This window comes from Anastrepha obliqua, chromosome 3 (assembly GCF_027943255.1).
Source record: "Anastrepha obliqua isolate idAnaObli1 chromosome 3, idAnaObli1_1.0, whole genome shotgun sequence".
NCBI classification, from domain to species: domain Eukaryota; kingdom Metazoa; phylum Arthropoda; class Insecta; order Diptera; family Tephritidae; genus Anastrepha; species Anastrepha obliqua.
In genome coordinates, this window is record NC_072894.1 from 34,596,237 (window position 1) to 34,610,905 (window position 14,669).

Here is a 14,669-nt window from a genome sequence, read left to right on the forward strand (position 1 = left end):
ATCGAAACCTTTGGGATTTAATGTATTTCACGACGTCTTCTCTCTGGCAGAAGTTTAGCAACTCATCGTTGTAGCGTAAGCGGTACGTTCCATCGTTGCAGCGTATGGGGCCAAACACCCTTCGGAGTCATTTTCGTTCGAAAACTCTTAGGGTGCGGCCAGAGTGAACGCTGAAAGCCGAGCCGAGATTGTCAGTGCGATAAAGATTGTCAGTGCGATAAAACTGGTTACATACAAGTCAATACAAATAAGCTTGTGTATAACACAGTGAGCGCCGACAAGAGCAGAGAGCAAAGCCGATGAGTGCGAGAAAACAGTTTCAAAGCGTTTTGCTCGCTTTTTTGGATTGTTGATGTTTACTTTTTAGAGTGCAGTTGTGTTTTTAACACACTTTTATTAGGTCGGGTTGTATGTATGTATGTATGTATGTATGTAACGGAATCTGTGAGCTTAATTTTCACTGGCTTCTAAAAATCTGATCGACTTGAAATTTTGCACACCTATCAAGAACCGATGACAATGCAATAATTTGATAAAAGTTTTCCATTATCCTTATTGGGATTGCCAGGATTAATATTTTCTGTTTTTACCTGTGGGCAAAAAGTAAGGTGAATTTGGTTGTAAAATGAAAAATCGTCATTTATTCTTGTAAATCAATTTCATCCCCTTCAAAATAGTGCCCTCTCGATGAAATACACTTATGCCAACGATTTTTCCAATCCCCGAAACATGCCAAATAGTCCATTTCCGGAGTAGCCATCATATGCGTGGAATTTTTGGCGAAATGGTCCCGAAGAACGAGTGCAGTGTGAGACGGTGCATTATCGTGATGCAAAAATCATTATATAAATGATGAAATTCACCAAATTCATTCCTTTTTAGTGTAATTGGATGTTTTCCAAACTCTTTTGTGTTAATAATTGTTTTAATCACACTAGGAGAAGCAAAATACTCGTCATCAGATGAATCCATTACCGTGTGCAGCAATTTTATAAACACAAATGAACAACAAAATTAAATGACATAAGAGCAAAACACATGGAATAAACAGAATTTCAGCGCTGATTCTCGCATTCACTGTGTTATATACAAATTTTCTTCTCGCATGAAAATAAGCGTCAATAAGCTCGGCTCGGCTCGGCTCGACATCAGCGTTCACTCTGGCCGCACCCTTAAGCTACTTTCGACTGTGCTTGTCAATGTCTAGCACTCGCAGCCGTAGGACAGCTCCGGTAGTATTATTGACTGTTAGAGGCGGAGTTTACATTCAGGTGTGAGCAGTTTGGACTTCAGCAATTTTGTGTGGGCGTAATATGCTTTGTTTGCTGCCATTATTCTGTCTTGTATTGTGTCGTAACTACTGTTGCCATTTTTTATTAACACTCCCAAATATTTGAAGTGTTGAACACCTTCAAAGGTTAATGTCCCGATTTGGATGTTTTCAGGACTTCGTCTTTCTTCGCTGCGGGAGACCTTCAGATATTTAGTTTTGCCTTCATTTATTCTAAGGTCTACTGATTTTGTACGAAATTCAATATTACAGAATGTTTCAATGAGATATCTTTTGTTCCTTGCCACTATTGCGATATCATCATCATAGTGAAGAAGGAGATTAAATAAAGATGTGGAAAGCGCGTCGCCTTGTTTTACGCCACAGGAGATTTCGAAGGGCTTTGACACTGCTTGTTGTACAACTACTTTTCTAGTGGTGTTAGTTAGTGTTGCCATGACCAGCTGAATAAGTTTGTCGCTGATATCCAAGTTGGAGAGCGCTTCTGGGATTTTGTCTCGGAGGATACTATCAAAGGCTTGTTTCAAATCGACGAACAGGATGTGTACGTCTAAGTTGCGTTCACAGCATTTTTCAAGATTTTACTTTAACATAAAGATTTGATCTGTTGTTGATCGACTTGGGCGAAATCCGGCTTGGTATTCGCCTATGATTTTTTCTGCTTCCGCAGTTAGCCGGGATGCGAGGATTCGAGAAAAGATTTTATATGTGGAAGTTAGTAGAGTGATTCTACGGTAGTTTTCACAGTTTAATTTCTTTCCCTTTTTGTGAATAGGAGTTACCAAGCCTACACGCCATGCTTCCGGAATGCTGCCTCGGTGCCATATTCTTAAAAAGAGGTGTAGCAGAACTTGACGTCCGTTGTCGTCGAGGTACTTCAGCAGCTCTATGGGAGTGCCATCTTCCCAAGGAGCCTTATTGTTACTCATATGAGTCATAGCTTTATAAAGTTCCATCAAAGTTGGTTCCGGCTCCGCCGTATTATTGGCGGGCGTAAAATTTATGAGAGATGATGCGCTTGCTGTAACGGGGTTATATAGATCTGAAAAGAATTCTTTCCACCGTCCGATTATGCTACTTTCTTCAGATAATATAACTCCGTTTTTATCCTTACAGATGTTAAGACGAGGCAGAAAGTCTTTTGTTTGTTGTTTGACACGCTTGTAAAATTTTCTAATGCCTTTGGTGTGATAATCCGTCACGAGTTGTTCAAGTGGTGGGCCTTCTTAGCATTCTTTGCCGAGCTTCATTTTTCTTAGCTATTGCCTGTCTCAGCCTGCCAAGCTCGCTAATGGGTTGTAGTAACACATTTGGTAACCGTGGCTTTCATGGCTGCAGAAGGGAGTGACAAAACGGCTAAACAGTCAGAGATCTCGTTACCCGCGATACCCACATATCAAGGGACCCATGTTAGTACCAGGCTATTATGTCTACCAACATATTCCAACCTGGATTTAAAGGGCTCGACTACCCTTGAAGTGGTTGGGGGGCTGTCTAGGTCTATGAGCGCAGCTTGGCTGTCGCAAAAGACACATATAGATCTGCCTCTCCATCTCTTTTCCACAACAAAGTTCATCACTAGGCAAAGCGGAGTTTTGTCCCGCTGGATTCCACGTAGACGGAGCCGTGCACGGTCTTGAAGCCATCCATGAAAATGCGAAAACAGTGTTTGCCGGACTCATTTTCTGTGTTTGACCACAGTTGAACCTCTGGCAGCACACTGTATCTCATGTCAAGCACGACTCTGGATGGAATGGAGTCAATTGGCAAGGATCGTTGGATCGAAGTCCATGCCTACTCTGTTGTCCAATGCCGTACAGGGGCCGTATCAATTCCCATTGTGTTTCAGCCTGCGGATGGCCTTCAAGGCCTCTCCTTGAATGAAAAGCTCCGACGCAACAGATGGCCACAGTGCACAAGTACCTAAAATAGGTACTTTGCACATAACTCTTACATATTATCGAATTAAGGGGGGCATCTCCTCCAGCACTTTCAAAATGTCCATTTTTTATCTTTCCATATCTTTTCAATGTTTTAAGCTTAATAGAAAGTCTAATATGTCTATAAAGTCAGTCGAGTGATGAGCGTCAAACGAAAGAAGAGTAAGAACGAAAATTTACTCGCGTTTTTCTCGAAATACTTTTTTGCCGCGCTGTAGAACATAACTCAGAAATTAATCAAGATGTCAACTTAAAATTTTACAGGGATATTCCTTGACATATTGGCCTTTGCATTTACCTCACATTATATATTAATAATCACTAAAAATATTGTTTTGATCAATTTGTTTATAAAAAAAGTGTATTTTTTTCATTTCATTTTTATTTTTTTTTTCGGGTAAGTCAAAGCGGAATAACTTATCTTAATGACATTTTTTTTCTAGTTGATTTCAGTTGATTACAAGAGGCTGTACATTCCACGGTGCAAATCAAAGACGCCACGTTTGAGCAGCTGTACCGCCAGAATTTTATAAAAAAAAAATTTATATTCATGGAAGTATGAATATTAATATGCAATTTATTTTAAGATTCTAAATACTCATCGTTTTTCGTAAAAATTGATTGAAAAACTCGCTGTCTGGAGGAACTGCCCCCCTTTATTGAAAAATATTGAATTTAACGTAAGTAGTGAATTAGATGGTTCATTTAATAAGTAATAATTAATATGAATTTCTTTCTAAGATGGCGCAGCATTGCACAATTGAGGAGCGGAGGCTTGTTGTCAATCTTCGAAAACAGAAAAATCGTATCAATTTTTCACCGAGTCAGTTGGAACGTCCAAAAATTTTACGTAAATCCACAGAACGAGGTGGTGACTTGCACTACGGAAAATTTGTGATTCTTGCCTAGAGGTCAACAAAAGCCATAGCAGCTGGAATCAACTACGTAGTAACAGCGAGAACTGTATGGCGTCGATTGTACAACAAAAGTCTATAAGGCAGAATAGCTCGCAAAGTTCGTCTGTTGAAGCAAGTGAATTTAAGGAAATGGAAAAGTTTTGCTCAAGACATGGTGTGGGCCGGAGGGTATGATAAAATAGAATAGGATTTATTTGGATCATTTGGATCCGAAAAAACAAGAGTTCTCACCTCAGCTCACAAAACAAAAACAGTCAAGCACGGTGGCGGCAGCATAATGATTCGCGGATGCTTCTCTTGGTATGAAGTAGGACCTATTCATCTCATTACCGGGCATACCAGTTTATTTAGGAACCAGCATTAACACCTACAACAATGTTAGCCTAGAAATCCAATGTAAAATCTCTATTGCCAACAAGTGTTACTTTGGACTAAGTAGGCAACTGAGTAGTAAAGTCGACGAACAAAACTAACACTCTACAAGGCTCTCATCATGTCCGTCCTAACGTATGGCACATAAGCGTGGACGATGACAACAACCGATGAAGCGTCGCTTGGAGTGTTTGAGAGAAAGATTTTGCGGAAGATTTTTGGAACTTTGCACGTTGGTGACGGCGAGTATTGCCGGCAATGGATCAAGGATGTCGCTTGAATGGGAACAAGCGCTCTGACTGTGAAAGTATTTGATGCGGTACCCGCTGGTGGTAGCAGAGGAAGAGGAAGTTCTCCTCTGCGTTGGAAAGATCAGGTATAGAAGGATTTGGCTTCACACGAGAAAGAAACGACTGGCGCGATTTGTTAATCAAGAAGAATCGAGAATAAAATGAAGAAATTTATTTACAAGGACAGACTTTAAGAGGTGATGCTACCATTTTCAGATTAGCCACTTCGTAGGCTGTTTTGTAAAATAATGACCCAAAACGCTCCTCAATATTAGTATGTGAATGGTTTTTACAAAATAATGTTAAAGTTATGGATTAGCCAAGCCAGTCACCCGACCTAAAGACCATCGAAAACCCGTTCCCACGACAGTCGGTTCTACGTAACCGGAACGACCTGGATTTATATCCGGCCAAGGACTGTCACTTCAGCAGCATTCTTCGTATATGCACGGGGAATGTTTATACAGCTACAACAACAGCAACAACAACCATTGAAAACCTTTGGAAAGACTTAAAGTATCGGAAAGAAAATATTAAAAAATATGCAAAAAAAATCAAAGAACTCTGGTATACCACTGTCACAGAAACCTGGCGTAGGATTACCAATTCTATGCCAAATGGAACACAAAAAGTCATTGACAATTGAGGTGGACACACTGGTTATTGACTAAATTTCTATAATTTAAAAGGCATTTTTAATAAAATCACTAAGTTCTTTTTGTTTTGTGTCTTTCTATTTCGTACCTATTTTAATGACCACCCGAATATTTTCTATTTGTTCCTATTGTCGCTAGTTTAAGTTTTACAATATCCTTGAATTACTATTTATATTTTTTATATTATTCTATAATAAATAACCACATACAATTGAATATCTGTTAGTATTTATTTAAAAAGTTGCATTTTCCCTACGAATGTGGCGGTACCTATTTTAATGACGATACCTGTATGTAATATACTTATACATATACAAGTATGTTTAGGTCGCTACACCATCTGGAACGACGATTTGGTGTTGTTGTTGTAAAAGAAAACATGCACCATATATTTTTCTGGGATTCTCCGTAAACGATCATCCTCGGCTGGGTATGTAACGTAAAGTCGATTGTCACAGAAGCTTTTGATATTTGGTTTGATATTTACTTACCTTTAATTTGTTGCTTTTCTGGCAGATACATTTCGATGTACAACATTATTGAAGAGTTTACTATGGGAGGAATTAAAAGTTTCATAGCTTGAAATTATCAGGTAATTCTACGATTAATCGATTGAATATACCGAATATTGTACACACCTCATTTTGCTTAATATTATTTCCTTCTTTATTTTTCAATAGATTGTAACACACATATGTATGTATGTATACACCCTATGATCAAAAAGTACCGGGTTGACTGTTTTCTTCGATTGCAAAGGCGTAGTGCATCATGAGCACCTTCCATCAGGCCCGACAGTCAATAAGGAATATTATTTATCCGTTTTGTAACATTTGAGAGATGCTGAGCACCCAAATTGTGCTGGATTATTTGACCAAACACCAAGTAAATACCATCGTGCAAGATCCATATTCACCTGATATGGACATATTTTTGTTTTCCAAGTTGAAGTTACCACTTCGTGTAAGGAGATTTCAGTCGATAGAGGAGATCAAAGAGAATGCGACGAAGGAGCTGAAGTCCATCCTTTCGTCGGCCTACCAGGGGTGCATGGAGGACTGGAAAGGAAGGAGATAAAATAGATTTGCCTGAAATTTAACTCTGTTGTGTTTTATTTAAACATTCCCGGTACTTTCTGATCATTGGGTATACACCACTTTGAAGCAGTTCGTTTCTGCTCCTCCGCTTTAAATTCGTTTGAACTTGGCGAAGGAGTACGCACCTGCGAATACCCCGTATATGCGAGTAAAAATAATCGTCAAATACCCACATCACTAGTAAGGCATTGGCTAATATGCACGTGGATAAATTGGCACATAAAAAGCATAGGTAAATCATTTTTACATATTTTTGCATTCATCATATTTTGTTTTTTCTTCCAGTAGGCAAACATTTAAGGATGTCTCAAATCCGTACTCTGCATTAATACTGTGATGCATCACAGGCGGGAATTTGTGTATTCGACGATATGACGTTTAAAAGTAAACATTTCTCTGAAGTTTTCAATCCTACATAGACTAACATACTAACGACCCACATTTTTCAGCTTCTCCTACCAGAAATGACTCATCACTATCATCGTGCTCACCTAGTGTGGAAGAAATTGAATGTGCTATGAGAGACCCTAAACCCGAGAGAGATAGTGATATGATTTCTGCTGAAATCCTTAAAGTTGACCCCGCTTTAGCGCCGCGTTATTTTGGTCTTCGCGATTTGGCGCTATGAGGAATTATCGGATGAGTGGATGACGGGCCTACTGATGAAAGTTCCTAAAAACGGCGACCTTTCTCTATGTAAAAACTACAGAGGCATCACCCTGATCAGCATCCCAACGAACTTTCTTTGCCTCAACAACAAACCGGGACCTACAGTTTTAAGCCTACAGTTTTAAGCTTTTTCATTGCAGAAATACACTCGGAGGTTTGCCATTGCCTGCCGAGGGGCGACCGCTATTAGAAAAATGTTTTTCTTCATTTTGGTGTTTCACCGAGATTCGAACCTATGTAGGTTCTCTCTGAATTCCAAATGGGAGTGACGCACCAGCCCATTCGGCTACAGCGGCCTCTAGAGGTTTTCGGAAAAGTTAATTAACATCATGAAGGCACACTAGAGAGATTTTGAGTGTAACTCAACTCAACTCGGATCCGATATGCCCAAATTCCGGCATAAATCAAGTCTGTTGTTCTGTGGTGCTGTTTTTGTTCCGGTAGCAGTATAACCATTCCCCATACTTGTACGGGGAATGCTGGTGAAGTGACACTCCTTGGCCGGATATAAAACGGGGTCGTTCCAGTAACGCAGAACCGTAACTGTTGTGAGAATGTCTGTGTCTGAACAAGTCTGTCCCATGTCTCCGTTGTTGTTTCACATAGCTCTCGACGATGAGCTGATCAATGTGCTAACGGACAAGCGGGGTTTATCCTGGAACTTTCACGAACATGTAGAAGAACTGGCTTACGCTGACGATGCTATCAGGTTACCTTGCTGTCAAAACGTCGGACCTACAAAATAACTTAGTCGTACTCGGTGTACATGCAAGCGAAGTTATCCTTAAAATAAATGTAAACAAAACCGCATTCATCTCGAACTGTACAGAGAATGGTATCCTACATTTCACAAAGAGGATTTTGGTTATCTCGAAAGCATCGTCTGAAGACATCGCAAATCCAATAAATGAAACGTGCATTGCTTCTGTACAATCAAACAAAACTGTGGTCTTCAAAATCCTTATCAGTCACGACCAAGCTTCGGATCTTCAGTTCCAATATAAAATTCGTGTTGCTATATGGTTGCGAGACCGAGACCTAGGCGCTAACATCTGTGCTGATCCGGAGACTGCACACTTTTGTATGCATATAAATATTTTGTCAACTAACTATGTTTTCTAAGGAACTCAAATACTAACTGGAATAATCTCAAACAGCTCAGTTTCGTGGCAAATTTCGCTTGTTAACAATGGAGTGGTGAGCTAATTAAAATCGCATTGCAGTCATTGCATTACAAAAGTGGGGTAAAAGTGCACGATCAATCGTTTTTCCTAAACATCTGAAGTGACACACGGAAAAAGAAGTGATCGTACTCGCGTGGTTCGAATCAGAGAAGCCATAAAAGTCGTTCGAGAAATAAATTGCCGAAATCGACTTAGAAAGTAGAAAATCATATCAAGACTAATTAGAGATGCTCACCACATGAAAGCCTTTCGTCGCTCAACTGGTCAGCTTTTGACAAAGCGCTTGAAGAAAATTAGACTCGACAGATGCAAACAGCTTATTCGGTGGCACGCAGTTACGGCCATGAAAGTATTATGAGAAAATGTTTACTGTTGAAGAAGTTTTTAATAAGCAAAACAACAAAATCGATGTTTAAACTTTAAAAGACGCAAAAATGTTGTTCCAAGGGTTGAGCGTGGCCACCATCCATGTTGTTGTAGTAGCATAAACATTCCCCATACTTACATACGGGGAATGCTGCTGGAGTGACAGTCCTTGGCCGGATATAAATCCGGGTCGTTTCGGTAACGTAGAACCGACTGCCGTGGAAACGCCACCATCCATCCTCCGCAATGGTTTGGTGGGGAGTGTCTTGTAAAGGCGTTACATCTCTTCATTTCTGCGAAAAAGTGGTTAAGACCGGGGCAAAAGTCTTAGAAGACGTGGTGCAGCAATTCATCAGTACCCTCTTCAATGGAGAGCAAGATTCCGCTCGAGCCCATAATGCAAAAACCTAACAGCAGTGGCTAAAAAAACAATATTCCTGAGTTCATAGCTGTAGAAGATTGGCAGTCTAGAAATCCAGATCTGAATCCACTGAACTACAGTTTATGGTCAGGGTTGGCAAACATGGCCTTTTGAAAACCTCATAGAAATTTTGAAGAGTCTCAAACAATCTTTGGTTGAAGTAGCGATGTCAATGTCCATGGAAACCGTGCGAGCTGTAATAGCTGAATGGCCTAATCGTTTCAGGGCTTTTGTAAAAGCAAGTGGTGACAATTTGAATGAAAATATAAACTTTTTGTTTTTAATATTTACCTGATTAAATAAAACTAACCTCATTAACAAAAGCATTATAATTTCATATCCATAACGAACTTAACTTGTAACAGAGTTTATGTCAGGACTAAGTATGTATGCATATATGTACCTATATTTATACTCCACAGAACATTTTGACTGGACAAGAAGGTATTGATGCAGTGAATTCCAGTACCTCTATATTAGAGTCTTACCCGGTTTTTGCTAACTAACTAAGTAAATATATGATCTATCCTAATCCGTCGCCAGCACCACTCATTGTTTAAGATCGATATTCCGGTACATTCAACGTTCAGTAACTCATATGGGAAATTTTAAAATTTAGTTTTTGACTTTGTAAAGATTTGAATCTGATGTTATTAAATATTAGAGGAACTGTACAATTTTCTTGTCATATTTTAGGTTAATATTTAGGTTAGGTTGAAGCGGTGGTCCTGTGGGTCACACCCATCATAGCCCATTGTGATGCCGCGTGGGGAGCTTGTCCCTATCTCTCCTAAAACCAGTGTGTGTTTTTCAAAAATTTTAAAATATCTCTGATTTCTATAGAACTGAGGTCTTCTAACTCATTAAAAAATGATCTACCCAGAATAGTAAACCTGCGTCTGAATAGAGCAGGGCAGTGGCACAGTAGGTGCGAGATTGTCTCTTCCTCGTCCTCATCTAGACAACTTCTACAAAAGTCATGTGTCTGCACACCCATCCTTTGGGCGTGTCTACCTATTAGGCAGTGCCCCGTTATGACTGAGATCAATGTGCTAAGACTGTGTTTATTTTGGCTTAGCAGAGATTCTGTGCGTTTAGCATTTAGAGTCGGCCACAGTTGACAGGCGATTTTGCAGGTGACTTCATTACGCCATCTTTCGCTTGCTTTCTGTACAATTTCTTCAAAGATGTGTAGCTTACATGTTTGTAAGCGTATCCCTATGTCATTATCTATGTGCTCCTCAGACAATTTAGTGCCGAGTCTTGCTAGTTCATCGGCTCTACAGTTACCCTCAATGTCGCGATGGCCAGGAACCCATGTTACCATTAGGTGAAATGACTCAGCCATCTCGTTAAGAGATGTGCGGTATTTCAACGCTACCTTGGAGGTTGTCGACTGTTTTGTGAGGGATTTTATCGCCGCTTGGCTATCAGTGAAAATGTAGATATCATTTCCGGATATTGCATCACACTGCATCAGTGTCGCGGTTTAGATTAATATTTACTTTTATAGTATTATTATGAGATTTTAGGTGTATAGTAATCGTAAGTTCTTAAAGGGACGTTTTTTTATGTGTACGTGATTTGTACTTTTCTCGCGAAATACTTATTTATTCATCAATTTATGGAAATAATGGAACAAAGCCTGGAGAGGAAAATCTCATTACAAACTACCAACGATATTGAAACTGCAATAGCTGTTTTTAATGTCACGACTATTATGTCACTAAGCTCTCTAAACTCTACAACCACAAACTACAAAATATAACATTCCTGACCCTATAAAAAAGAAACTAAAACCAAAGAGAAAACAGAGAAAAAAAATGTCAGACCACCAGATTCCCAGATGACAAAAAATACAATTTAACAAATTAAATAAAGAAGTTAAAGAACTATTGAAACATGAAAAAGACAAAAAACTAAACAAATACCTTAAAAATATTGACACAACAAAAGATGGTTGGAGCTACAATACACCTTCCACCAATAAGAACTACAAACGGAGAGTGGGCCCGAACATCATCGGAAAAAGCGACTTATTTAGCTCAACATTTTAAAAATATATTTCAAAATGAAAATAACGCCTTGTGCGATTTGACACATACTCGTACAACGAGCAATAAAGACAAGCAAATCATCAAAAAAACTTCACTAACGGAGATAAAGCAATTAATTTCGACATTAAAAAACAATAAGTCCCCTGGATATGACCTCATCTCGGGAAAAATTTTAAAGCATATGCCCGACAGAGCAATAATTTATCTCAGGAACGTTTTCAATGCGGCTTTAAAGTTCAAGTATTTCCCAAAGTCATGGAAAGTTGCCGAAATCATTGCGATCCTAATCCCTAGTTAGGCGGCCGCCGTAGCCGAATGAGTTGGTGCGTGACTACCATTCGGAATTCACAGAGAGAACGTAGGTTCGACTCTCGGTGAAACACCAAAATTAAGAAAGATATTTTTCTAATAGCTGTCGCCCCTCGGCAGGCAATGGCAAACCTCCGAGTGTATTTCTGCCATGAAAAGGCTCCTCATTAAAATATCTGCCCTTCGGAGTCGGCTTGAAACTGTAGGTCCCTCTATTTGTGGATACGCACACCACAAACAGAAGGAGGAGCCCGGTCAAACACCCAAAAAGGGTGTACGCGCCAATTATATATACTAGGCCGGGTTGATTTGTGAGGAGGCAAAAAAATCGCCCATTGCTCTGTGAAAATCATATTCTAGGGATCAAAATAAGAAACTTTGCCGAAGGAACCATACCTCTAAAACGAATTCTGATGTCCCCCAATTTGGGTCGAACTTTTTAGTTTCTTTTCTCATGTAAAAGATAAAAATGGTGATATTTTGAAATGATTGTATGGGGAACCCTCCAGGGGAGTTCCAGGGGGTGTGCCACTGGCATGGGTGGATCGGCCGTCCAAAGTTAGTGGGGGTCGGTCATACATTTGGACTCGATTGGAGCACTCTAAATGGGTCAAAGTGGGATTTTTCGTTCGACCCAAATTGGGGGAAATCAAAATTCGTTTTAGAGGTATGGTTTCTTCGGCAAAGTTTCTTATTTTGATCCCTAGAATACGATCGTTATTTAAGTTTGAAGGAAATGCTGGTTATTTAAGTTTGAAGGAAGTGGCTGGTTTTCTTAGCGGGTCTCACGAATCAATTCTCAATATTTTACACCATCAGTTGGACATGGGACGCGTGGCTGCTCGACTCGTTCCAAGAGAGTTTAATTTCTTAAAAAAAAATTCATCGGAAGAAGCTGGCTGAAGACATGCTTGAGCAAGTGAATTCGGACCCAACGATTATCCAGCGCATCATAACAGGTTATGAGACGTAGGTATTCATGAGTATGAGTTCGCAAACCCATTAACAGGCGGCTGAATGGCGCTATCCACATAAGCCGAAACCCAAAAAACCACGTCAAAGTCGATCAAAAGTGAAAGTCATGCTACTCGTTTTCTTTGATTATCTTGTTCTTGTGCGCTCGGAATTCATTTTAAATGGTTCTACGGTAAATAAAGAATATTATTTGGAAGTTATGCGACGTTTGAGAGAGAATGTGCATAGGAAACGGCCCAATTTGTGGAAGAAGAAAACTCATTGATCTTGCACCATGATAACGCACCGTCACACAAGGCTCATATTGTGAACACTTTTTTGAACAAAAACCCGACAAATATCATCGAACAACCACCGTATTTGCTGAGTTTAGCCCCCTTTGACTTTTTCCCTTTCCCAAAACTTAAATTGCCACTCCCTGGACGCCGCTTTGAGTCGATAGAGGATAGAAGGTATATAGAGAATTCGCTGAAGGAGATGAAGAAGACCGCTTTCGAGCATGCGAAGCAGTTCTTTCGCTCTCTCAAATCTGACTTGTTGCTGTTTTGGTGTAAGATCATGCGCCTTTTGGATCTTATAAGGCTTGACTTTGCGATCATTTTACAGTATGCGGCGGATGCTAAGGTCAGATATTTTCAGTTCTTTCGCCATTTGATTGGCACTTCGTTGGGGGTTTCGCTCAAGTCGGTTCTTCCCTTTTTGAACCATTTCACGTGACGTTGAAGTCTTTTAATGACCACTTCTGCCCACGCATCAGCTACATGAGCGGTCTGAAGTTGGTTAAAATTCGAGTGCCGAACCCTGTAGAATTGTGTAGACGCGCGTAAATATGTTTTCTTACAAATAGGGTAGTTACTTACTTATTTACGAATAAAGTATACCATCTTCATTTGAATCTAGCGTTGGTTTTCATCAATGGACAAGAATAATATAAGTCAGTTATAAGCATATAATAATATAATATAACATTTTGTCTTACAGGTGGGACGTGTTTCGGCTCGTCTCTTCTTAATCACTGTAGCGTATTTCAGGCTGAAATTCTAGTCATTAATGAGGTAGCTGTCTGGTTAGGCAAAAATGTGACTACCTTTCGTGAATTCTATATTTATTTTGATAGGCAAGAGTCGATTGAATCTCTTGGTGGGGTTGTCGCTAATTCCATTATTGCTCGCAAGCGCCAGGCATCTCTTAACGAGATGGCGGAACATTTCTGCATCCATTTGATATGGGCTCTAGGGCACAGATACCTTCCATCGAATCGTAAGGCAGACAAATTAGCGAGAGAGGGCACTCGCCTCCCTTTTAGTATGGATGTTGTAGTTATACATCTTTCAACCCACAAAGTGCGTGGTACAAGTAGCAGTGCACTTCAGCCAACACGAGATGGGTTGGTAGTCTGACATGTAGTGCTAGAAAAAGAATTTGGCCGAAATGGGACGTTAGGTGTTCAAAGGCACTACTCATTCGGTCAAGAAAAAATGTCTCTCTCTGATCACAGGCCACTGCCCCCTTGGTCGGCAAGTTAAAAGATTGAAGGTATGCACCTCATTTTGGCTATTGCAGAAGTTGCAAGAATGAGGAGGGGGAAGAGTCTGTCAGACATCTTCTTTGTCACAGTACCTTTTGGCGTGCCACTAGGTTTAGATACTTCAGCTCATCGCCCTTGAGTGATATTGATAACGTTAAGGATATAAGTTTCAGCCTGATCAATGGGTTTACACTTAAAATAAAATGGTTTAACGAGGAGTAGTAGGTAAACTGCTTCTGTGGTATCACAAAAGATCCTCAACGGTTGGTGAGTTGGTTTAATGATTGACTGTCACTTCTACCTACTTACCTAGCTACCTACAGGAAGGACCTAACAAACGGTAGTTAGTTTTTTATAAGAATTTTCGAGGTGCGACCGCTATTAGAAACATATATTTTCCATCACTTTTTTGCTTTGTACCCACAACGTGTTTCGAATCCGAGACAACCGAATTTGTAGTCACACAAAAATCATGCAGCTAAAGCAGTCGCAAAATCAATGTATTGGTTCGGGGAATAAGTTCATAGCGTTTTTATATTTTTTTTTATTTTACAACGATTTGTTTGCTGTTTGGCAAAGGGTAAGTATTCATTCGAT